The following is a 26,854-nucleotide window of genomic DNA, read 5'->3' as shown; positions in this document are numbered from 1 at the left end:
TCGCTTCTTCACTGGGGTTTTGGGATTGCTGACTAACAGAGCCCGCAATTCGACACGGCACGTTTCACTTCGGAATTCATTTTCCCATCTTTTTTCCTTCACACACGAAACTCACGGACACACGAGCTGCACAGTAAGATTTATTTCCTTTTGCCGGTGGATCCGTTTTGATTATGCTCTAATTTTATTTTTTGCTTGAGGGAAGACCCTTCGGATACCCCATTTGCACTAACAAGGTGGTATGCGCCCCAATGCCCCCTGGGACACTTTTCTGGAACGAACGCATTTCTTTCCGCCTCTTGTTATGGGCACACCGTACGTCACGTTGCTGTTGGGCTGCCGCTTCTATCACACATGATCGCACGCACGATCGCACCGGCGACGAAAGCGTGAACGGTGATCGCGGAACGATGTCGTGAACCATAAAAACGGAACAGCTGCCGGTTGCATTTCGGGGTGTGTGTTTCTGGTAAGCCGGGGCGGTCGATGCCGACGCATTTAATTCCCTCGACGAGGGACGCTCATAGTGCGCTGCTCACAATCAACCGTACACAAACATTCACGTTAATTAAGGTTGAACACTTGAAGCACGTGGACACGAGTTTTGTTAAGTTGAGGTTAGAAAAAACTGTTATTTTGGTAATGTTTTTCCTCCAACTTCTTTGTACTGCACGAAGTCATCATTCACACAGTGTTTTTCCCCACAGAGAGAGTGTTTTTAATTGGAATTCTTGACTCGTTTTCAAACGCGGAACCGGATCATTTTAGCCTTTAATGGGAGGTTGAATCCTTACTGCTCAGTCCGCAACTCCAACGCTCCGCCAGATTCTGGTCTGGTGACTCATGCTCTGCAAACGATTAACAGTGGGAAATTGCCCCCTGTTGGAAAAGAAACAAAAAGAGGGAAATCATTAGTTCGGTAGGAGAGGGATAAATTGACGGTTAGATGGTGACTGATGATTAGTCACCCACGCTGTACGGTACAGCCACTTGTGGTGACCCCCCCCCCCCCTCCTATAGAATGGTGAAGCACAGGCAAATGGGTTACGATCACGATTCCGGCACGTTTGTCACGCGACACAGGTTCAAAGGTGATATACATACACTCACACACAAGGACGAAAAACAACATGATTTCCATCATTAGCCAGATCAGCGTGGATAAGCCCACATACTCTGCTTGTTTACTAACACATTCATCAGAATCAAATTAAACGGTCGGGGCCGCTCCACGGTCGTGCTGATAGGGCGACTGATATCGGACGGGGGAAAACCTAAGCGTTTTACATGTTTGAGCGTTTGGTGAGGTAGTAGTTTCGCTTTTTTTTGGTCCTCATGCACAGCAGGAAATGATTTCAAAATTGTGGGAGTCTAAATGACAGCAAAATTCTCGCTTACTGTTTTTTTTGAACGTGTGTGTGCGACAAACCGTTGTTGTTCGACAGCTGGCAGTTCTCACGGTAGCTTAATACGTGGTTTCATTATTATTGGAGCATAGTTTTAGCATGACAATTTAATTTTTTAATGTTTCTCGAATGAAGATTTTTTGGATTAGTGTACAATTTCAATTGTTCAATTCACTAGGGATGTTTATGAGAAACATTATTTAATTACTAATTAAATTGAATAAGAATTTTAATATATTGTTCACATGTTCTCCTACTGTTTTACGGAACTTATGTACTGTAATTTCAGGATAACATGCAAACGATCCACTCTCCAAACTGCAAAATGCTTTAGAGCACAGCTCAGGAAGAAAGAATTCCAAGTTTTTTCATACTGTAAGTTGTAACAATGTTTTTTTTTTTTTACAATTATGTAAAAGCAATGCTTCGAAGAAGAACAATAAACTATTGGATCTATTCGGTGAAAACCATATTCTGGCAACCATCAGACGGTATTAATGTGGTAGACCACATGAAGTTAATTGTTTCTGCTGCTCACCTCTTTGAAACCATCAAAGGATGTTCTGCTAAGCCCAACACAAGGCCCTGAATAATATTATGACCTAGATAACTTCTTGGGAACCTTCATAACTACATTTTGAATTTGAGTTCTTCTTAATTTTGATCGTGGATGGTGACTTCCCTGGAACTTTTACCTGATGGTGCGATATGTTTTAAGGCAAAACGATCATCTAAAATTTGGATAAAATTTTCTGCTATTACTATTGCTATCCAATTATCTAGAGCAAGAACTAGGTCTAGGATTGTGGAGCATATGTCTGTAGCTTTCTTTATCTTCTTTTAAATTAAAGCAATAAAGTAAAATCATCGAAGCTCAGAATCCTCAGCTCAAATTTATCTAAAATTTCTCCAGTTTGCCTCAGTTTTCATGATTGCATGAACGCAATCCTTGACTGTTTGTATCAATACTGAAGAAGTATGTATTGGTACTAAAGATTGTCTCTCGTAATTTAGCCAAGATAACATGCATCAAAGCGGACTGGATGCAAAGCGACATGACGTAGCATGTTATCAAGGCAAGAAGAAGAAGAAGAAAAAGAAGAAGAAGAATCAGAAGAAGGAACTACAAGGCCTTCCTTTACTGCTAAGCTAAATAAGCATAATTTGTTTCCGTAAATCTCCAAATTTGCTTTTTAAGAATTATTTTATCATTCGTTTTTTGTAAAATAAAAAGTTTAATTTTTTATTTCCAGCATGAGCACGATTTGATTACGCTTGGGCAAATGTGACAATAAAAATATTATAAATTAAATTACCTATCCTTTTTCAAATCGTAAACTTAATATTCGCTTCCCATAAAAATGGCAATCATGCGCCTCGCAGCTACATTTAAGCCGTCCCACGTTTTGTTCGCGCCGTCCACCGGGTTTTGCACGCGCTTTCGCTCACTGACCCGAGGCATCAAGCATCAGGCACCGGCTCAGCAACGGATGACGAATGATGATGGTCGCATAATTGGTGTAAATTTGATTCATTTAACATTTTGTCCCCGTTTCGCTGGCGCCAGAATTTCATCCCCGTCGCAAGCAGAGGAACATAGCGTAATGGTGTCTGGTGCTGTGCAAAGCTGGACTGATCATAAGCTATGCTGTCAGTGCCGGCCGGGGAACCTTTCCCGCTCAACTAGCGCTACGAAGCTATACCGGTGACCCAGTTTTCAGGAACACACGCACACGACGGGGGAGGGGAGGACGGGTGTATGATTTAATGGGAGCAAGTTAAAAAATAATATTTTTGCAAGCTTGTAGCAAAACGAAGGTTCGAAAACGAAACGAACGGCAAAATCTGCACCACAGCGAAAAGACAAAGGGAACTTTTTATCGCTACCATTTCGGACGAGCCTGAAGAGCCTTCCGAACGAAGCGGAAGCTATTTGTTTCTTCAACTTTAGGTTCCGATTTCCGGAAACAGCGCTAGGAGCCTGAAGCACAACATTCCAACCTTTCCCTTTTTTTTTTGTTGTTGCTGCCGTTTGTTGCCAGTTTTTTACTTACTCCTTCCTGCTTCCTGGCCCAATTCTTCGTATGGCATCTTTGACATCCGGGATCAATTTTTCGTGCATCCCAGCGCCCTCCCTACCGGTGATATCACTTTCTTGGAAAGTTTTTCTCCCTTGCCGGTTCCTTAGGAATGGACCCAATATCGATTGGATGAAATTCAGCCGGAAACACCAGCCGGTTGCGTTTTTCGGGAGGATAACGATCGGTTTTTGTTCTGAATGTTGATGAGCTTCATTTGAGGAAGCATTTCTCTGTCGGGCGACCTTTTTCCCTGCCGACCGGGAGAGACCGGGACCGGAGACCCGGGGGGAGGTTGTTTTCGTCAAACTCCGTAAGCAAATACGGTGCGTCATAGGCACGCAAAACAAAGTAGCGAACGTGACATTTCGGGATGTGCTAAAAGTGCTACGTCATTACCGTTTCGGTGGTATTGGGACAAATTACAGGTCATTACATTATTTGAATGGCAACATTCCATCGATAGCTGGTCGTACCGCCGAAAATGTGCTATTTTCCGGGGAGGGAAACGTACTATAACATTTCACACTGTCACAATGTCACGTCAAATGAGGCAAATTTGTTTAGGGAAATTGTGTTTTAAAGTACGAGAGCATTGTTAGTAAGGCGGGAGAGCGCGAAATGCTCTTGTTAAATTAAATTAAACTATCTGAAACTAATTTCAATGACTGGTATTGCTATTACAGCAGCGTTCTAGCACGATGGGTTTTCCTGACCACGTCTACTTCAATTCGACCGAATCAAGGCACATAATTAAAATTTGCCCTCTACAGTGGTTCACACTCAAGGAAACCTCATACAACCTCCGATCGGTATCGAAACTTTTCGGAAAAACGAGAATTCCAAATGCGCAAATGACTTGCTTTCGCAGGTACCAAGCAGCATTACTGCACGTCGGCAGATTAATTACAGAACCCTTTTTCTCTGGTTTTTCTTTTTCCCACCGAACAGTTTGTTCAGTTTTTTTTTCTTCTGTGTTTGCCAGATTCCCAATTTGAATTCGTGTTTGAAAAGGCTTTCACATTTCACGAAGGTTTCGGAATTTATTTCATCTCTTATTTCACCCGAACTCGACAGGAGTCAACACTGATTAGCGAGCGGCAGCGAAACTTTACCATCTTTTGGCCCCATACTTTATTTGGCCCACTGGCAAAAGCTATCCATTTCTTGTGCAGGTAATTTCTTTGACTTCTTGTAGTCGGTGTGTTGTTGTTTAATTTTTTTTTTGTGTCTTTTATATTTACGGGAGTTTAAGCTTTCTCTACCCTAGCCCCGTGGATGGGGTTTTACTTCAATCTGATTGGAAAAATTGTAATCAAAGGCTCATTTCCGGTTGATGAAGCTCTTGCAAGGGAAGAAACTCGTGTTTGGGAGGTTTTTATTTTGTTTTCTGTTCCGCACAGTACAAACTGAAAGTTAATTTGACTGGAGGGTTAATGTGACTTTTGCTGTTTGAGTTGCTTGCTTTTGTAGCTTACGGGTTTCTGGCGAGTATTTATTAGCGATCGAAAGAAAACAGCAGAAAAAAAATCCGGCGGCGTAGTAGTAATCAGAACAATATCCCCTTTTCATTGATCGTTGACTGTGACGAAGGGTAAATGGTTGGAATTGTAAGCTAAAGTAATTTGTATTACTGTCAGGATTTAATTGGCATTGATAGCTAAAAAAAGGAAATTCCTTCAGACAAAAGTGTTAAAAAATATTTATAAAACACTATTACATAAACACACGAAGTTATTTTTGGCTCACATTACCAATGGCTATCGAAAGAAAGAAGGTTGTAAAGCTCGGGAAAATTAAGATTAGATTGAATACCGAGAGTTTTTAGATTAATTTACTTTCTCCTCACAGGAAGCACAGCTATTTCTCGCCTGTGGCTAAGGAGACTGACTTTTCAGTTTTATTTCTCTTCCTTTTTTCTCCTTTTTCTTGGTTGTTGAGCACCTACCAGGTCATCGAATAGCTTACGACACTTAGTGATATTCTCGTAGTTGGATAAAACCGGATAAGACCGGAGCCCTTGTCGCCTTTCTCATCGAACGACTGAACGTCTAAAAAGAGTGTATAAAATCAGAATAAAAGCATGGCGTTAGCGTTTCAGAGCAAATAAGGATATTTTTCATAACACTCGCACTTTTTTCATGGCTCATTAGGACATCAAAAAAATATAAACTTCCATTTCAAAAACTCACGCTAATCTGGAAATTGTTGCTAGCATACCTTAATCTCAATTCACATAATTTAGCTCGAATTCCCGTACTCCAAGCGGAAGCGAGTTCTTAATTAGCAAGCAGCGTTGATCCGATCGTAAACAGTCTGTGACATGCGAGCAAGTGTTGCAGAACGATTCTTCCCCCCCTCCCCCCCGGGGTTGCACTGGTTTGGCAGAGTTGCAGCTGCAGGCCGGCAAAAGGCGAATGCACTCACACGTGCAATTTACCGCACAGTACCGGATCTTTCCCTAATGCCAATCCATCGTCACTTTAACGCTCGCCCGCTTGCCCCTTTAGTATCGTCCGCTGCCGTCAACCGTAGGGAGCGACTTATCGTTTCAATAGCACCGAATGATCGACGGTAGCCTTTGAGCCATTTGAAAAGCAATAAGGAAATACACCGCAAATGTTCCATCCATCCGTTTTTGGTGTGGTTTCCGGGGGTGAACAGGGAGGGAATGATGTGTTGCAAATGCAGCCATGACAAATGATGCCGCAGCAGGCTTTATAGCGTTATATCGCGACACGCACACACACACACACACACACACACACACACTCGTTCGTGTTTGTTGGGTAGTTTGATATGCATTTGCCGTGGATTAAGCGACATGCCGTACGTGAAATAGACGATTTCTTGTACAGTTGGTCAGTAATTTGTAGAGCGCTTGGACTCGGACTTGAGGTCGTTGCGGATGCATCGGATTTATGCAGGTCGATGCAGTTGCGTAAGCGTACTATGCATGGGAGGACGTTTGAAGATTGTACATTTCAAGTGGAGGGCAACGCACTTCAAATGGAGGACTTTTGCCAGTCCACTAAGGTTAAGAGAAAGATTATTTATGGCTAAAGTACGTTAGTGTTTGATTAATAGATTTAACAATGTAAAGTATGCAAAAGAAATTTCAGGGAATTTAATTAAAAACACATTTTTCATCGAGTGTTTGTGAGTCGGCCAGCTAAGCCATTTGACACCTAATGCCATCATCATCTTCACACTAAAGCTGACAGCAGTCTAACGATAATGAAACGCTTTTCGTCTTCCAGACAACAAGAGCGCTCGCCGGTGGGATAACTATTCCGGGAAGCTTCATGGCTTAATTATTGAACGACTGGCACTCGGCAAACGTGCGAACAATAATTGCGTTAGTGAAGGCAAACTGTCCGTCGTCCGGAGTGGCAATTCCTTGCTACCGCCACTACACCCTTAACCATGTAGCATAAATTGTGATTAATGCATCTGTCTTCCCCCAGTGCAGGCACCACACACACCAACACACTTGGTAAACGAATGCGTTCTCTGTGTGCGCTCGATGTGTCAAAACAATATTTTACCAATCATCAGCCTCATCGCTTTCAGCGTGTCCTGGTTATCCGCGAGTGGTGGCGCTGAGTCGCCAGGCAGTGGTAGCCTTAAGTAGTTATTGGTGGGTCTACCGGCACCTGCAGTTGCATATCAGCTGCAGCACTCACACCCCAAACTGGATTCAACCAGCTCACGAAAGCAACAATTCAATTGTACGTTCGATTGTGCAGCACTGTCCTCATCGGAGGCAAGCTCTGCCACTCGCACTGCGTTACATGCCAATCCGTCAGATGTCAGCTATTTGCATACTCTGGCAGCAGCAAAAAAGATGCTCTCGGGCACTCGCAGGCGCAAGTGTTGATGATAAATAAAAATTAATTAAACACATTTACTCACACGGACGGAGCCAGCTGGAATATGGGAAAGGATGCTCGCGAGGGTGAACTCATCAGTTGCATCAGCAATCATTTAGCACGAGCCAATCGTTCGTGGGTGCTTCATGCTTTTTATTAAGATTGATGCAATCGTACCATGCTGAAGCGTCCGATTGCATAAGCATATTTGGAGTACGGGGTTTTTTGGTATTTGGCCACCGCTGACGTGTGACATTGACCCGGTCGTCTATCGATCGTTCGACCAGACCTGGGTTTATTAAACTGCGAAGGACAATTCGCCAGTGCGCAGTGTGACTATCCCGCGAATAAATATCAAATAACATCCCACCTCCCCATTCGGCAGTGTGTCTCGGGGTACTTTACCATCTCCAAAAACTCGAGGTTACTGGACCAAACGTCCCGACCGGCACTAAATAACCCTATTCCAGCACCGAGCACCGAGCGTCATAAAAGATGTACCGCTGGAAGACAATTTTCCGCCGGTCAGCCGGGTTTTACCTCGCAGGAAATCCAATCCGCAGCGTAATGGATCATCGTGAGAATTTGATCAGTGAGCACGACGATGATGGATTCACTTCATGCAACCCACCCAGCCAATGATGATGGCGTTCGGACACAATGCTTTGTCCCACTTTGGTTGGGTTTGTTTGCAAGCGTCACGCCACGGCAAAGAATATTATTAGCCGAATCGTTGTCTTCTACGCTCAGCGATCGATCGGGTCACAATCCAGCGAAAAAAGGGGGAAAAAACAGGGAGAGATATTCCAGTTAAATGCTGACAGAATAGAATGCCGTAAATAACATGGGAGCGCATCTCCGGTGCACAACCATCTGATGGCCATATGCTTCGAGGGTTCATAAAATGTAATAAACATTCATGACGCATCCCGCCGCGAACAACGAGACAGCGTTGGCGGGCACATCAGTCGGGTTTCCGGACTTCATGGGTGACCTTATTCTCACTCACTGCAGTACGTTAATTACTTTTTGTTTCAATTTTGTCATTGTTTATGCATCTCGGTATGGTGATGTTCCGTACGGCGGCATGTGGCTTTAGTGTTGCTTGATAGAAAGCGGAATTTATCACTGTAAGAATACGTTAAAGGTTCACTTTAATGCTTAAGCGTAAAATAAAATGCATTGGAAATAAAATTTGTTAAATTTATATAATTTAATTATGTTGTCGCGTGGCATGCTGGCCGATACTGTTTTGAATTAAATCATGACACTAAAAAAATGAATTCTCACAATTCTGAACACAATTATACCCTCATTGAATAAAACTGTCAACAAATTTGATGTGTTTTGCAGATCCCGTGCCTCATCAATTCCGAAGAGAGTTTAATTTTTTCACTTTCACAAGCCGCCCAGAGAAAGAAAGCAACAAAAAAAAAATCGCTTTATCAAACCTGTGTGATGTTTTATGGTTTCATTCGTATGAACAAAGTGTCACATCGCATAATGGTAAAACGCGTGGGCACATTAATTAAACGTATAAATCGAATTCGAATATAATACCATTCATCACCTGTTCAAGCTGCTTTATGTAAACCTTCATTAATGTCACTAGCTGTGCGCGTTATGCCTGTCATCCACACATCAATCATTTTTTTTTGTTTTTGCACCGTTCTTCCCAATTGATGGCTGCTGGAATTTCAGACCATTTAAAAATGTTTTGATGATACGTTTCAGTTTTTTGTTACTTTTACCTGGTATCAGTTCGATAATTTAGTTTAAAAATAGGTTTCCTAGTAGAGATTCCACGTGATTATTGTAATTTATTTTTTAGTTTTGTTTAAAAATTCTTTAATCTAATACAAAACTATAGTACATGTGGCTTAAATATTATGGAAAATTATTGAATATAAAACTATGGAAATTATTATGGCATATGATATCGGATATGTTTAACCTATTGCTTAAATTTCTTTGTATAAATGACTGATGCGTAAAAATCTAATGAGGCGGTTCTGCTGGAGTTTTTCGGGTGATAGGATTGTCGTTAAATCAGTTTCTAATTGACAGGTGGCTCGGTGTGTCGTGTATCCATGGCAATCGGTGAGGATGTGGCGGACGGTGATGTCAACACCACAGAAGCTGCAGAGTGGAGGACTGGATTTTTCTAGGAGGTAGGAGTTCGTAAGGCGGGTATGACCTATACGAAGGCAGGAAGGGTCTCTTTGGATATGGCTGGATTCGATATCTTCTCATGAAACTGTCGTTCTAATCATAAATATTAACCTTAACATTATAACTTTGGACGTTTAAAAATATGTTTGATGCTGTGATCCCATAAAGAGTCAAGACATGAATGATTTAATGTCCTGACTCTTATCTAGAGCGGATTTAGATTGAAAACCCGTCTTTGAAAGCATACAAGGACCGTATCTGTTACAGGGAGACAGAGAGAGATAGAGAGAGAGAGTGTGAGAGAGAGAGAGAGAGAGAGAGAGAGAGAGAGAGAGAGAGGGAGAGAGAGAAATAGATGCAAATAACGGTCAAAAAGACAAGACTGACACAATGTTTATACTTTTCCTGTAATAAAAGTCAACATAACTTAAAAGCACCGTATCATTACACGTAAATTTTTTTGTATAAAATTACATCTTGTTAATTCAATTCATCATCAAAAGGATTATCCTATGCACGCTTGCACAACTACCACTCTTCCAACTACCACTAACGGTCATCTCTTCTGGAAGCGCTGTTAGGAAAATTAAAAGTATTCTCATTAATGCTCCTGAAACTATTACCCTTGATAAAACCTGTCAGATATGTTGCACACAGATACGGTAGATTCGTGCAACCCGTTCCCACTCACAGCTAAGAGTAAGCTCAGCTACTTCCAACGCTTCCCGATAGCAAGCGGCAAGAAGAAAAGAGCGAAACACCATAAAAGATTGAGGCCCATAATTATGGCACCGTTTTGTAACACTGCATGTCTCGCAGCCCAACGCCAGATGTAGCGCCACAATTGCCATGGTCAACTATCACTGCAAACCAGCACGATGGAGTCAGAGTGCCAGGGTGGGAAAGCGGGGCAGAACTTCAGTTAACACAAGGGAAATATTATTCACCATCACTGACACAGCCTCGCGTAGTGTTCAGCGCCCGAAGCATACGCCAAGAAGGAGAGGCACACAAAAAAAAAAGAAGAAAAACATATGCACCCTCGTGTCGACTGGACTAGCAGCGGTTGCAACTGGTTTTGCATGCTGCATAACCCGTGTTCTAATTTTAATTAAAAATTGAATTTGAAACGGAACAGAAATTGCTTCAGGGACTTGTTGCCCTGCTGTCCAACCGAGCACCGAGCACCGTTTTGTTGGGGGTTCACAGCAAATGAGGAAGGATTCGCTGGAGGCTCCAACCCCTGTGTGTGTGTGTGTGTGTGTGTATGGTAAATGGGGAGAGGATTTGATGTTACAGCAGAACACAACCTAACCCCATCGGATGCTGAATGCACTGTAGACAATTTTAATTAATTGACTGAGAAAAAGAAAGACAAAAGAATTGTTACATGAGACGAGAGGTGCAATAATAAAACCAGTAATTGGACTCTGAAATATGTGAGCGAATAAAATGAGTTTGAAGATGTTGGAAAGTTTATAAAAAATATATTTTCTTTTTACCAACATAAAAAAATGGAGACGCCTGATACTATTTGTGTCCCATGTCGGATAACACATGCACACACGCGTCAATTGAAATCACATTTCCACGAGGATTGATATCCTTGGCATGCAAATTCTACGACAGCCACAGTACCGTATCCGCGCATCGATATCGGCACTAGAAACGCGCATTAATCAAAATAAATTGACAGATTTGACGTAATTACGTTTTCATATTATATCATTACGCGTCATTATCGTGATCGTGATTGCTTTCTATCGTTTTGTCTATCACTTGTCCTCCCCGGGGGCACAAGGAGAAAAACGGCAACAGGGAAACATTGGCGGCTACATACTGCACAATGCGTCAAAGATGATGAGCCTACCAGCGAACGGTTGCTAGCGTTCCTTCGCACACAACCGGCGATTTATTATTTATCGTCAAAGTGTCAAGAAGTTTCATGACGCGCTCATCCTAACCATCCCTTCGTCAAACCTCCACGGTGACGTCAAGCACTCGGTTCGGTTAGGGCTTCACGCATTGCGATCCGAAATCGGCAAATCGATCTTTGCTTTTCGCTCGTGAAAGTGTATCCGAAGTATGTAGCACGTCGTCATCACCGTCATCAGTCAGTCGGAACAGTGTCACGCACTTGGTCTCCCTTCTAGCCGAGCCTCTAAACCTCTGATAAATTGCCATCGGACGAGACTGGCGTTGTAAATCAGATTCTGTTCCCCTATGCCAGCCATGCTAACCTGCCGCCGCGTCAAAGCGCCACCTGACGAATGATGAGGCTGATGAAGTCGAGCTTTCCGGCTTGTAGACGCGATTGGCCGATTGTTCTTCTGGAAAATTATCCTCCTTCAATAGTGCTTGGCAATAACAAAAAAAAACCGAAGCTAGAACACGGCTCTACACATCGCTTATCGCCGACAAGCTAACGCTGAATCGGTTTTCTTGTCCAGAGACTGTCCTGCACTGCTGCACCGATCACTGGGCTATCAGTGCTTCACGTTCCACTCAATGGACGCACCCGGTTTTGGCGTTTGACATGTGGACAACTTTGAACCCGTCGGAACGGAATGGAAACAACAGCCGACCCTCACTTGGTCTTTGTTTCATGCCGGAACGCGTCAACCGTTCTTGGCGGTGCTCGAAACACTCTAGAACGCTGACAGCTACTTCATTTCCGGCATCAATTTCAGTCCCAAGACCTCGCACGCTCGTCACGCTTCCGAAAGGGGCACCGTCATTGATGCCCACCGGACCACCGGTGGCACTATAAATCGAAGAGGAGTGCCTGCCTGTCGATTCGTGCCTCGAATGGATTATTGGGGTTTGGTTCGGTGCGAGTCGCACCTTCGATTGCACTGCTGTGCGTGCGTGTGCGGTATCCCGGTGTCAGCTAGCAGCGGTAACAACCGAAGACCAGAAAACATTTGCTCACCTACGACAGCTGCGAGCGGGCAACCCACAGGATTGGAATATTAAACCTAATTGAATTTCTTCCAAACTGACACGTTTATGCTTCGCGCGCGTTGTGCACTGCCGTACAGCAAATAAATATCTGCCATTCAATTTCACCTGCCCGAACCACAGGACCGGTATTAAAATGTGGCTTAAATGTCGTCCATTAACGTCAAACGCTGGGTCGGTTCATCAAATTTGAATGGAGGTAGATATGATTCAATGATGCGACCTGTCATGCGAATGTTTCGTTCGGTTATGGAAATTTGTTTGAACAATCAATTAAATGGTAACGTATAGAAAAAATTGACGGGAAATTACTTTTGGCTCCTGCAGACAATCAATCATCCAGACTGTATTTGGGTAGCGATTGGACAAGTTTAAATGTACACGATTATTTGTTTTTAAATTCTAAGCTTTTACTTATGCCTGGTCATAAGTTAGAGAGGGAATAGTTCACAGAAGAATCTGGACGTACGCATCGCTAGACTCTGAGGACCTTCTTCAGAATACTGGCTCAGCGTGTCCATGGGTTCTTTCCGAACGACATGTCAGTTAATGACAGGAACTGGCTTCTTCTGAGGCCTTCTTTAGCGGATGAAACTCACTCGAGAGGCACACTATTCCGACTGTGCATGCGATGCTCGAGTATCCTTGCTTTATCACTGCGAGACGATGCTCCAATACCCTGAATAAAGAAAAAGTAGCTGTCGTGAAAATCACAGCCTCTGATGTGGTTCTAATGAAATAGCTACAGCACTTCAGCAGAGGCTAGATGACAATCCATGGTCCCATGGGTCTCTATGAAGATCTTCTGCTTGGAAAAAAGGGCGTGAGCGATCTGGACCGAAAGCTGTTGTATTGGAATTGATTCTTTTAAGTTCTCAAAGAATTAAGGACGCGAACGTTCTTGAAAGAATGATGCTTTCTTGACATGACGGCAGATTTTATAGCAAAAGACCGGTATTGCTAACTTTGGGCCACCAGTGCGCCCTTAATGATGAATTCATTTAGCTAACTACAAGCATACAAACTTCGAGATTGTTTCTGATTGTTTACAGTTGACTACGTCCAACTAAATATAAATAAACCATCGTTACCTTACCAAACTGATAGACATAGCACTATTTCTTGCATGATCTAGTTCCCGTCCCTAAACTCTCTTTTCTTTAACGAGCAACCATCAAATATTTACACGTAAACACTTTCCACAAACAACCTACTCCCAATCAATAATTGAATGTTTTTGTTTCCAAAAAATGACGAACAAACGAAAAACTTTGTCCACATTTTTCGTGTAGTTAGACTGCATTGACTTCCCGCCTCCCATGAATAGTTAGAAACAGTTCTACACAGCACGTCAGGACCTGAAACTCTACTCCCCGTGGATAATTAAAAAACAATTCTTCCCTAAACAACACCCAGTACCCGGTGTTGCTGCCCGTAACGACAATTAAATTACACCATAGTGGTGCTCGTTTACTGAACAGTTTCCTGCAGTTTGAAGCTGTGGTGCTTGTGCTGGTCAGAAACAAAACAGAAACAAGAAAGAATAATTGAAAGTAGCAGGACACTACAAAACATGTGAAACAAATGGTGCTTTGCTGCGAGAAGCATTTTCCTTCCCCTATCGGGAATGTAACCCGGAAATCGTTACATGCGATGGAAAGAATCTTGATAGTTTAATTATAAGTGAAGGAAGCAATTATTTATTTAGTGCACGATGTGATAAATTTGGTTTCATAATTGCATAATATTTCAAAACGTTTTTCACTCCTCATCAACAATCTCAACCTTCTTCCTGACGCACTTCGTGCATGGGTAATACATGCGCCAACTAATCATTGTTTGAATGGCTATTATCCTTATTGATAATAGAGCGAATTAATACATCAAATCATCTCATTCAAGTTTATCTCCACCACAGACACACGAACGCTTTTCCTCATCAATAATACACCATTCAAGCACCTACAAACAATTCCCAGATTACCGATTGGAGTAGATTATTCGATCGCCCGAGGGCATTTTGGCACTCTATTCATTAGAAGAGCACCCAATTTAGCTCTCACGCCACCCGAAAATGCACTCTTCCCACGCTCACACTGTTCGTTATGTGTGGTGCGGTCAAAAAGCTGCCGCTGGTAATAGAAAACAAATGGTTTTCTCGCTCGCAAGCGACTGCAAAGATGGCAACATTGCACCGACACAAAGCAACAAAAACATACCTTTGCCTTCTTGTGTGTATCTTCCAGCATTGGCGCGGCTGCTATACGACGATTTAGAAGATTAGTGTGTCAATGGAAGCCGAGTCCGTAAATTGGTGGCCCAAGTGGTGCGGAGAAATGTGTCCTCCGTGTGATCTCTTGGGCGCCCTAACTCCCCCCAAAGAGCATCCCCACAAACTCGGGTTGGGCTGGTGCAGTTCTAGAATTTGCCAGCCCGGCCTTTCGCCACACGCCTACCGTCCACCCTAAGCGTCCCACTACGACGATGACGACGATATTGCCGACTGGTGGTTGTTAGATAAATTAAGTTTTGAAATTGAATTATCTCTTCTCCGTATAAATACTTTCCCCACGTATAGGTTTTGGCTTACCAAGACGCGGGTTCGGGCATATATACGGCGGACTAAGAAGACAACTGCCCTACCCCTGACTGCCGACCGCCTTTCCCAGCAAGTTCCAAACGTTCGTCCGCACGATTGAACGAGCTGAAGCAGAGGCTTCTGCTGTCATCGACTACTCTAGCGTCACTTCCGGTTTTCTTCAGTCCGAGAATTGATCCGATCGATAGGCGGAAATAATCAGAAACTCGACCCGGAGGGGTGTGGCGTCAGGATATCTGGGTGCTTGAGCAAAGCTGAAAACTTTTCGTCCCGGCAGCCGCACACGTCTGTACCCGTCCCAGTGCCAGGCACAAAGTCACACTGTGACTATCGAATTTCTGCAAGACCGAACACTTTCGCATCACCAGACTGCCGGCCGGCCATACACGACCCAATGGCCAATCGAGAGAGTCTTCTTCCTGCCATACATCCGGTCCAGTGTAGCGTGTACGGTCATGCAAGTTTTGAGCATAAAGTCCTCATTCCCTTGACACTAGCAGAGGGGTTTTGTTCGTGTGTGTGTGTGTGTGTGTGTGTGTGTGTGTGTGTGTGTGTGTGTGTGTGTGTGTGTGTGTGTGTGTGTGTGTGTGTGTGTGTGTGTGTGTGTGTGTTTGCCTATCGGAAGCTTCGGATCTACTCTCGCCAACCAACTCCGAATCCCATTGGATTAGTAATGGACGGCTAAAGAGACCGATGGACAAGGCACGGCACAAGGGACACGATCGATCGGAATGCGAAAATCACATTATTGAATGTATCCAAGCTTCATATGCCCGGAACATTTTCATTATCATGGTGGATTTAATATATTCGGCTTTTTGCATCGTCCCCACATACATTGGTGGATGAAAACAGAAAAAAGAAAACTCGCCTACGGGCACAAGATTTCAATCACAGGATAACGATCTGGCTTTCCGCCGTTCCGCTCTCGGCACAAAGAAACACGGCTGTAGGCGGTGCCAGCCATAAATGGTGGTTTTGGACTACGCTGAACACTAAGTAGTTGCTGTGTCCTGTGTTTCCAATCAACGATACACAGTTTTATCGGCTTAGACAGAATTATTTGGTAGCAAGAATGGTAGCAAGAAATGCACGGAATTTCATCAAATTAGAGCAGAAAAGTTTCTAACCCGAGTGAAACCCGTGCCAGTGCACCGATCAGCAAGTAAAGCGTAGGTTCGTAGCAGCAAACTCGAAGCAAAAGTTCAAAGCGAACCAGCATTAGAATAATTCTTAACTGCATAACGTTTTCCTGCCTCAGAGAGATGCGCCAATTACAATCGAGCCGGCCCGTCAGCAGCATGTAGAATTTCTCGGGAGAATTCCATCGTATGACGGCTACGCTCGTTTATGTCTTTCATAAAGTCTACAAATCTGATTATGATTACGTGCCAGGAAGTATCGAGCATGGAAGTATAAGCAATGCTAGAGAGCTGTGCCTATCTTCTCGTCCAAGCCGTAGGACGTAAACAGGCAGGAAACGAATCCTTTTATCTGTGCGTCAGATTGAAGTGAAAGGATTTTCAATTAATATTTACTAAATCTCTCCAAAAACTGGAGGACTTGCTGCATGTGTTCCCTCCGTGCAGGTGACCACCAATTGTAACTGATTGTGCGTAACTAAATCTTTGTGCTACAGGTCGACGAGCTGGTTGGGCAAATGAAATTTATTTATTAAAAGGCAATTTGCATAATCCTTCCAACAATTCATGCTCCAGATCCAGGGTAGAAAGATTCTTCTGTCAATATTGCTCATCACACGTACGTAACAATTCTCACACTTGATGTTCAACTTTTTTTTATTTCCTTAAGTTGTTGCTTTTGCACAATAAGACAACACTTACAGTCGATTCTGACTCGATGTTTCGGAGGTCGGCGGTATGGGTAAGGTACGTTTGGCACCATTCTCTTGTGAAAACATCGGTTGTTTACACTCCAAACATAAGCCATACGCTGGAGAAGAAATTTATGACAGCTATACACACGTACAAACACACACCTAAAGCTGTACCGACACTCAACAACAGGTCCTTCGATAGCGATCCGGCCAGGAAGCAAGAAACATCAATCAACTTCGGCAGAAAAACAAGGTGATCGGGTAACAAACACTTTAGTGGTAATCCTACTTTTTGCTGGGAGATTTAAAGTGGTTCCCCTCCCTATTCGGGTGCATCTCGTATAATGATGCAAGGGTGCAGTATGCCAAAAGCGACACCATCGGGGTGAGAAAGGCTCTTTAAACAACAAGAATTCACCCGCGTTCCGTAATCCTTTCATTTCATTCACTGTCCTTACTGTAGAGTCCACAGCAGAGAAGGAGAGACATAGGAGCTTTTTCGTTCGAAGCATGGCAGTCGGATTAAAGTACTACAATTCGTGCAATTCGAAGAGCGCTTATATGTAGACGGTATGGCGCTTGGGGCCATCGCAGGGACAAAAATGAATTTTTAAGTGCTCGATCTTAAACTCCTTTACCGTTGTTGGTTAGCAGCCAGCAGAAGGAAGCAGCAGGGAATAACAGCAGCCAGCTTGAAGCATCCTCGTACAGAGTCTTCTTAAGTCGGTTCCGTTTTGGGGGTGTCTGACACACAAACCGCTCCGGAGCTGTCCTTCCAACCTTGCGTTGGAAGCCGGGGAGAAGATATACTCTTTTCACCGCACCATTGGCTTCAAAATTCTGTGCACGCGGGACCTAACCGCTCGTTGATGGCGGCGGTTGCAAGTGGCCAGCGTGAAATCATCGAGTGAACGTGACGAAGAACGGTACCAAAATGTCTCCTCGAGCGGGCGATGCTCAAAAGCAATAGCACTCAAACATATTCGCCCACACAAACACACGAAGCCACACGAAGAGGGATAGTTTGAAGGGTGGAAATGAAATGAAATAACAACTGCAAGGTACCGCGGTACAAAAGCAATAGCAGTGTCCCCTCGAGACATACAGGGAATTTAGGAAGTGGGCATCCGTGTCGGTCAAAGTGCTAGTGCCAATAAAGTAAGCCGCAAGAGAATCAACTCTTGTCTTGTGAGTCTGTCTCGTATTTTTGTACTGAGCACAAAGCACGGGAAGAGTTTTGTTGGGATTTTTTTTTGTTTTGGGATAAATTTAAGTTTAAATAATCACTGTTTTTTTTTTTATCTTTCTTCAATTTATCCTTAAAACTACACATTTCCTTTCGATGAGCAGAAACAATACGAAACACATCGTTAAACACAAATCTCTTCCTAATTTCATCTGCATTCATAATTCTCATTATGCGGATAAACTTTTCAACGTCGAACGAACGATTGCTCTTGGTCGTAACACACGAAAAAATCAACCCTAAGCGACCTATCGGATAGTGTCTCGATTGCTTCCGATTGCAATGTCCTGTGCAGACAAAGGATATTGATTGGTTGGCATGAACGGTACGGCAGAAGGATGCCTACTTCATGAAGAGATTCAAGACTTAGCAAAGATAACTATTACACAGCATGCGACCTAAGGCGATTCAATGTATCCTTTCGCCTTTGGATCGAGCGACTGACGTGACAATGGAAAGTTGACTAAGCTGGATACGAATGGTTGGTCCATTTTCACTGTTGGATGTTCTATGCTGTTCTCAGGCGCTTGTGTTTGTCCGCAAGTCGTTGCGATTTCTGTCGATGTTTCGATACAAGAACTGAGTTCTAGAAGAACGACCCGGACGTATTGGTGGGAATCGAAACAATTTTAAGTTTGGGTCCACTCATTCAAATTAATTAAAAGGAAAACCGTAGCGTTTGTTAGTCACTACTGCTGTTTAAAGGATCCATATTTTCATTTCTGTTCGATTAGTTACTTATAGTAAAAAAGTCTGCTTTTGCCTTTAACAACTAGGTCACACGCCAGTCATCGAATAATTGGCTAGATTTATTTATCTCTCTATGGAATAGCCTTAGGAGCTGCCAGGCAGTGAAGGCGCCGGTCTTCAAACAGCAGGACCAGGGCTCGAATCTTATCCGGACCATCTCCCCGTAGTGAGGACTGACTATCGCACTACGTGGTATCGATAAGTCTACTAAACTATTCGATGGCCGGCGTGATCTTACGGTCGTTGAGTCTAGGAGAAGAAAAAGTTGGAAAAGTCAATCCTCGATACCCTGACGGTCCAGACAGGATTTGAGCCGTCGTCCAGTCATCCAGCTTCCAGAAAGTCAAAGAAGTGGACAAAACGAGGCGCGGCTTCTTTTGCTAATTCGGTTTGAATTAGTTTATAAGTAAGTAAGGGAGAAACAAACCGAAAAAATAGTCCAATAGTGCTAAAGCACTCTGTCACGCTTTAGTCTCTGATCGTTGCTCGTTCATCGTTTACTCGCGACTGATTGTTCACTCCCTGGCTCATCCCTGGACAGGCTCGTCCTGCCCTTTCGAATTCTTCTTTCTCTACTTTCTTCTATTCGCTTTCTAACTGAGAGAGCGTTGGGAACTTTTAACGTTGGGGAAAAGGTTCCAACACCGCTGTAATGATATTTTTATTCCAAAAAACTTTTCCTGACTTAGTAAAACCAATTTAAATTGGCAGAAATAATTGAAACATAATTTCTGAACATAATTTCATCCATCACATCGAAAATTTTGCAATATCCGAAGCGACGAGCAATCAGATTTATCCATCCAAAGTTATAGGGAAACGAAAGCTTTCCAAACTTGATTATGGCCACTTAATTAGCCAACGCCAGTGAAATTAAACGCATTCAACTTGTCACTTAAATATTTCTAAGGGGTTACCCGCAAATGTTGAGTGAATCCATTTTGATCCACTGTACCATTTATGGGTCCTCTTTATTATGTTGCAAGTTATAAGTGAGAGTACGGTGCAAGTCAAGTGCCACTTTTTTACTTCCTCGTTGATTTTGGCTAGCTCAATATTGCTGGCGAAAAAAAAAAAACACATTTCATAAAACTTTCCTCAAGGGTGAGGTTGAGTGCAAAAGTTTGAAATGAAAACTTGCTCTACAATTGAATATTGCAACGTAGAAATGATCAAACGCTCGCCGTTTGTCATAATGCTTACTTGTTGAGACAAGAAAAGAGAAGTGATTTTAACACGCTTAATAGCTGAACAAGATCATTTACCAGGATGATATTTCAAAGGAAAATCAAAAGGCCTTTAGTCACTCTCAAATAGAAATTAAAATTAACTTTTCTGCTTTTTTCCCCCTGAACTATCTACTTTATTTTAAGCAAACAACGCTAGTTAATGATAATCCGATCGAAAAGAAAATTACCACTTTCAATATGATATTAGTTTGCGATACGACAGCATTCGAATGATTCCCGGCGCCGCTTTAAAAAAAAAAAAAAAGAAAAACCAGGCCCATTTCCATTCCATGTTGATAGGTGTATTATAAAAAGATAGATTTCGAATGAAATTGCATCCACTGCACCTGCATTACCCTGGAGGAACGATACAGTAGCAGTAGCAGGTGCATTCGCCCTGTCATGGGTTTGCAATTTTTCTACGGAAACCCACGAATCAAATATCCACTCGGGCGATGTAAAATTGTGACTGCGGTTTCGTTACGATCTCACCATGCTGTGTGTGTGTGTGTGTGTGTGTTTTTATTCTTTTCACACCAATGCATTTTGCCAGTGTGAAATTTTATTTCATCCCTCCATTGCCACAGCCCACGTACGATGGAGCTCCACGGTTTGCTGTTGCCTTGCAGCAAACATTTTTAACAACCTCCCCGGAGTGGTTTTATCGCTGTTGACAGAACTTGGTGGACAATAAAAATTGATGCCGAATGGAAAAACGATGTGGAGTTGTGTTACGCTTTTTTCACCGAATGTTTTTTTTTTTTATTCTACTCTTTTTCTCCACCAGTTGCGCTACTGGACGGTGTTGGTTGTGGTGGGATTCGTGTGTGTGTGTGAGCCATAGCGTGTGACCAACGCTGGCGGAATCTTTCACAATCGATCCAATAATTCTAGGGATATGCATTGGAAAAAAGGTTTTTCAACTGTGAACCATCGCCATCGCTAGCAAACTAAAAAAAAAAAAACAACTAAAAGAATGAGCTTCGAAACAACTTGTTGTGTTGTGTGGAAAGGATATGGGATAAGGGAAACAGCCACGATAAATCACTCATTCGATCGCCTATTCCCGTCCGGCCCTCTTTTGATGACACGGACTTCGATATGGTTTGAAAATGGACACACACACACACACACCGAGGCACAATGCGGACTGTATTCGGTAGGCGTGAAATTGTTTTTAATTGATCAACCCTAACACTTTGCCCTTATTCTTCTGGCGTAATGGTGACAAAACGATTCGTACGGTGAAAAAACAAATCGCAACACTTTCAAAGGAAAATGCTGTTCAAGTGAAAGCAATTTCATAAAATTTAATGTCATATGTAGACAGTTTTGTTCTCGTGAACAAAACGTTCTGCAGGACAAGTTTAGAAATAAATAAAAAATTTCATATAGGTCGCCATTTTCAAGCAGCATTCATACTTTTTTAACTCATTGATAAAACCCTCAAAATAACAGATAATCACGAGCTTGAAAAAACTGCCATAGTGAAATTATTATTATTATTTTCCATCCGATGCGGGAGTTTCTCAAGGAAGTGTCCTTAGTCACCAGTCGTTTGTTCTTTTTATCAACGATGTTTGTTCTGTCTTTCTCTCCAATTATTATTAGTGCTATGCTGATGACTTCAAATTATTTCCTCCCCAAAATAATCTGAATCGAAATGAAGAAATAATCTAAATCGAAATGTAATGTCATGTCGTTTACCCGTTCCCTTAATCCCATAACATTTTCCTATTACCTTTCCAACTCCAAAGTGTCTCGGGTTTCTTTAGTTAAGAGCCTTGTAGTGGAGCCTTGATTTTGGTCTCACTTATCGCCCTCATAACGATTTCATTATCAGTATAGTTCGCAAATTCCTTGGTAGGTAAAAAGTTCGCCAGAGCTTTTAACAACCCATTTCTGCATCACGGTGCCGTACTGCTTACTGGTCAGGTGGAGGCTGGAATATTTTTCAGTTATTTGGTCACCTTCAGCAAGGATTCACATCGATCGTGCCGAGCAGGTTCAGAGGTCCTTCACCAGGTTCATTTTTTCGTAAACACTTCGGTGATCATTCCTCTGGCCAGCCCAATTTGGGGCTAAAAAAGTTTAGAAGCTCACCGCATCATTGTTCAATCGTGCACTTCTCTTAGACTTTACTGTTGCACCCGATTTACTTTCTGCGATTCCTCTATACACCCCTACTCGGGTGCATCGTCCTATCCTAAACGACCCTTCGTTGCGTATCGAAGCTGGCCGCAACAATCTTCTGGTGCGTGCCTTGCGTTTGTTTAATTCTTCGTGTAGTTTGTTTGACTGATCCCACTCTAAAATTTCCTACTTTCAAATTAAGTTATGCTCTTAATATCTCCGACATAAGCTTAAATATTAAGTAAAGTTTGTGCAGTGTATGTGCTGACCTACTTTAAATAAATGAAATATTGAAAAAACACACCTGACTCTACCCATTTACTTGCTTCATCTTCCAGTTTCGCCATGTTTCACAGCTAATCCATTTTGGCATGTGCTCCCAGCATTTAATATTTACCTGGAAAGAAGAATAAAGAATACATTAAAATATTGTATCTTGCCAAGGAAAACAATTATACTTTATTATTTCCATTCTGTATGTTCGTTCAATGAAATCTTTACAAAGTGCCTGTCTATTGTTAAATGTACTCAACAACCTGGCAACCCGTTCTTGCACACTGTGCATACAATACATCTGGCTGCTATGGGCACGTTCTACAAAAGCTGCTAAAATGAATACCTGGCAATACGGTCGCACTAGAAATCATTGCAGCAAAACAACCATCCATTCGTAAACGAGGGGAACGGAAATTGAAAATAAAGCCGCTCTAGATCATTTTTACGATGGCCAATTATTGTACCGTACCCTATTTGCCGGCAAGCGATGAAGTTTCCCGAGGTGCGTCTTTGCTGCAAACGGGGACACATTTGATGCCTCACTGAATGACGACCCGGAAAGCGAAGAAACAAACAAGCTCGTTCCCATCCCATCGCACTCAGTGGCATTCAGCTCTATGGCTGTCATTGGAGAAAATTCGTCTGAGGTAAGATTGCCTGTTCAATATTCTTCACTGCTTGTCGTGAAAAGCTTCAAGTGAATGATAGAATTTCAAGCGACTCCATCAAGGTAAGAAAAAAGCATCCTTTCGCAACAGCGCGACTGTCTTCGGTCACCGCAAAGATAACACCGAAACTTTAATGTAATCGGAGCAAAGACTCTCCTCCCCCATCAATCTCCCTTGTATATAAACTCACACACACGCACATGATGGTACACGTGCCGTTTGAAGTGTTTTTCCTTCGCCGAACTCCTCGAAGACGAACCTCATGGTCTCCGAGTCACCGATATTTGCTGTGATCTCGAAACGCACGCACAAGGAAAAACAAACAGAGTTCGGCAGCTGGCAACTATATCCGCTATCATTGACAGTCCGAGGACAGTCTCGTTCTCTGAGCGAATGAAAAGGACAGCACACAAATAACATTATACCGCGCACCACACCATAGAACCAGCACTGAAGCGACTGAGAAGAACGAGTCCAAAAAAATGAGCAATTTTCCGTGATATGAATCAGCCATGATATGACAGTGACATTCGGTTGAAAGGACGCCCGTACCCCCGAGGCGCTACCATCATTACAGCTGATGACGTCCATAAGGCCGCCTGAACTTCGGGCGAAGGGCCTTCGGTGAGGACGTTTCGGACAGTGGCATCAAGCCCCGGTGGCTTCTAGCTTCGTGCTGGAAATAATCATAAATCATGCCTGCAGTCGCCTTCACGCTAGTCCAACAGGCTACAATTCGGTGATATTCGTCCTATCGTCAGTCCGTCAGAAACTCGGCGACGAGATACAATCGAGAAGACCCGGACCGACCGAAAACAGCCGAAAGCGCCCTCTCCGGATGATGGACGCGATTGGAAGCTCTAATGAAATTAGTAGTGATTTAAGGAAAAGTGATGTTGAACGTGATAACATCGGACGCATTATGACAAATGACCCGGGAGGCACCCGTATCGGTGGACACCGGCTGACCAGCTCCGGCTCGCACACTTGATAATGGCAGCACAATTTGTCACTTGGTAATAATTTTGCAAATGAAACACCTGCACGAACACGAACCAACGTGATCCACCAAGTCATCCCGGAGAGTTTCGATCTGCTACTCGACCCATCATTCGCTCTATTTATCATCCGGAAGGGGATGTGCGAGAGCACGGCACGGCTTAGAAACAAATGCACAACAAAGTTCCAGATAGTATCGGGTCAGGTCCGTTGCTAAACAACGCACACACCGTGGGCGTGGAGTGGGGTAACGAAGGATAGCATCGTGTACAACAATGTGTCTACAATGATACATTCATGTCCCAATAATAGGTCCGGATGGGGCAGACGCTCGCTTTTATGCAGGTGCGTGTTTCCCATTAATCCCATACCGGTGTTGAGGTTTATTATTCGCATTAATTTACCAAAAAGCAGACTGGTGTACTTGGAATGCACCACCAAAAGCTCGCAACACGGCAAAGGTCTCTTATTGTGGTGCATCTCACCATCAACATCCCCCAACCAACAGTAAACCACCTGTAGAAAATGAAACTTTTTTTCTGTTAAAGCTTGTCTCTCTGCTCTTGCTAAAGGAAAGAGGTGCTTGTTATCCTTCTCTTCGAGCAGAGATAAAAAGAAATATTTTTCAGTGAAACCACCTTAACACCGGTGGAAACTTCTCACCTTCCTGGTTTTAGCTGGAACTGTAAAGTAGTATGAACTACCTCTTATATATCTCCTGCTTTCCCATCCGGCTTCAACTCCCTAATGGTGCGAGGGTTAAGGATACTGCACACCCACACTTCTGTCCAAACACACATACACAGGTGAACAACCAAAGGGCCAAAACGATGGAATGCATCGGATGCTGCAGCTTAAAAGCCAACCTGGGTGTACATATGTAGCTGGAAGTGCAAAAGTGCACGAAATCAAGAGCCTCTTGACTGCAGGAATTGTGTGCAATATTAAATAGATCATATCCGGTGGATATGTTTCTGTGGCGACGGTTGGCCAAAGGAAGATACTTCGAAAGTGAGCTACATGCATTAGGCAAACAGCTCGAACCACAGGATGAAATGCTGAAAGGTAGTTATGTTCTTTTGCTGCTTTAATGCAGCACTACGTGAAGCGAGATTGTTCAAGAATTTATTCTGCTCTGTTTGATTCATTATTTGGTTTAGAGCGTTTCACACAAACACACACACACACCCACGCAACGATTTAATGAGTTATTGAGCCGTTTGTGAAAAGACTTCTCGTTCATATGTCTGCAACTTCTTGTATAAAGTAACAATTCTTGTAATTGCCTATATTTGACTTACAACGACACAGGCAAACGCAGCAATTCTTGTTTTAATATGCATCTGCAAGTCTTAAGCTAACCACCAAAAAAAAAAAAGTCAGAGAAAAGTCAAATTTCCTCGTCAAACCAAACCGTTCGCCACCGCCAAGCAAATACCAAGTAAAACAAGGGTGGAAGCGGTTTTCCGATGATTCCCTTTTAAACCACTCCCCTCGTTCCAAATGTAACAACCGTACCTTATGAGTCGCAATATCTTTTTTCACCGAAAAACAGCTCCTGCTTCTGCTCGTCATGTATTGGTCCGCTATATGCTTTTCGGGGAAAATGTTGCAAACATTTAGCTGATGCTTTCTTGCATGACGCTGTACGGCTATGTGCTCGGGAGCAAAGGAATCGGATCCGGTGGTATAAATAATTTCCCGACACGAAAGAAAGGTTTTCCACCGGGAACTCTTGAGTATGTTTGGGAGGTGTGTGCCTGTGTGTGGGTGTGTGTGTGTGTATTTCACAGAAACACAGAAGAAATTAAATGCATATTCTAAGCGTTCATTCACTTTCTCTCTCTCTCTCTCTCTCACCTGAACAGAAGCTTCAAAAAACGACAGGGTAATGAGATTAAACAGAAGCTGAAAAGTTCAAATCTTCAGTTCAATAGAGAAAGAGCTTACGTGCCTGAGCACCATTAGGGTTGGAGAGGGGGTTAAAATATGCACAAAACATTGTCCAGCATGTTTTGCTTTCTGAAAAAATCCTTTCACCACCAGGGGAACGAAATCCGGCGTCGGGTGTAGGGCTGGGAAAGCAAGACATGCATAAAAATGTTTCCGGGACATCCAACTTTGAACTGATTTTGAGCAAGCTTTCAATCACTGGGAGAGGCGGCTGGGAGGAGCCTTGTTACGTGGCTTTTTGTGGCTAGTGGGAAAATGATTCGTACTTGCTTCACCAACTCCAGTCGGTGAGCAGCTGCTATGGCCGGTTAGCAACCCACTGGCGCATTGCATGCACACATCGATGTGCGGGATAAGTTTTGTGATTGTATAGTTTCGGCAGTTACAGTTGGTCAAAGTTACCGAAATCACGGATGAACTGGTGAGCTTTGTAAGCTAATTTTACCTTTTCATGGTTGTACGACAAGTAACACTCCCACCTTGTTAATTTGGAGTCGTTTGAGAATCAGAATGAATTATGAGCTAGTTTTAAACAGCTGCATACTAGTTCTATATGCGCATGAAAATTTTCAATTTCAATAGTCTGATATTAATAAGGAGTTTGTAGGCTGGATATAGCTAAGCATGTTTGAAGATAAGTTGTATTTTTGAGTTATTTAAATTTTGAGTAAAACT

The 26,854-nt window shown here is 43.0% G+C and overlaps 1 protein-coding gene across 2 annotated transcripts in view; it reads right to left on the bottom strand.

Moving 5' to 3' along the window:
• The window catches only part of LOC126557911 (protein fork head), a 251,822-nt gene that overhangs the window by 180,730 nt on the left and 44,238 nt on the right, over positions 1-26,854 (bottom strand). The window lies entirely within an intron of this gene.

Source organism: Anopheles maculipalpis, chromosome 2RL (genome assembly GCF_943734695.1).
Source record: "Anopheles maculipalpis chromosome 2RL, idAnoMacuDA_375_x, whole genome shotgun sequence".
Taxonomy (NCBI): Eukaryota; Metazoa; Arthropoda; class Insecta; order Diptera; family Culicidae; genus Anopheles; species Anopheles maculipalpis.
This window is presented reverse-complemented; position numbering and strand designations above follow the sequence as displayed.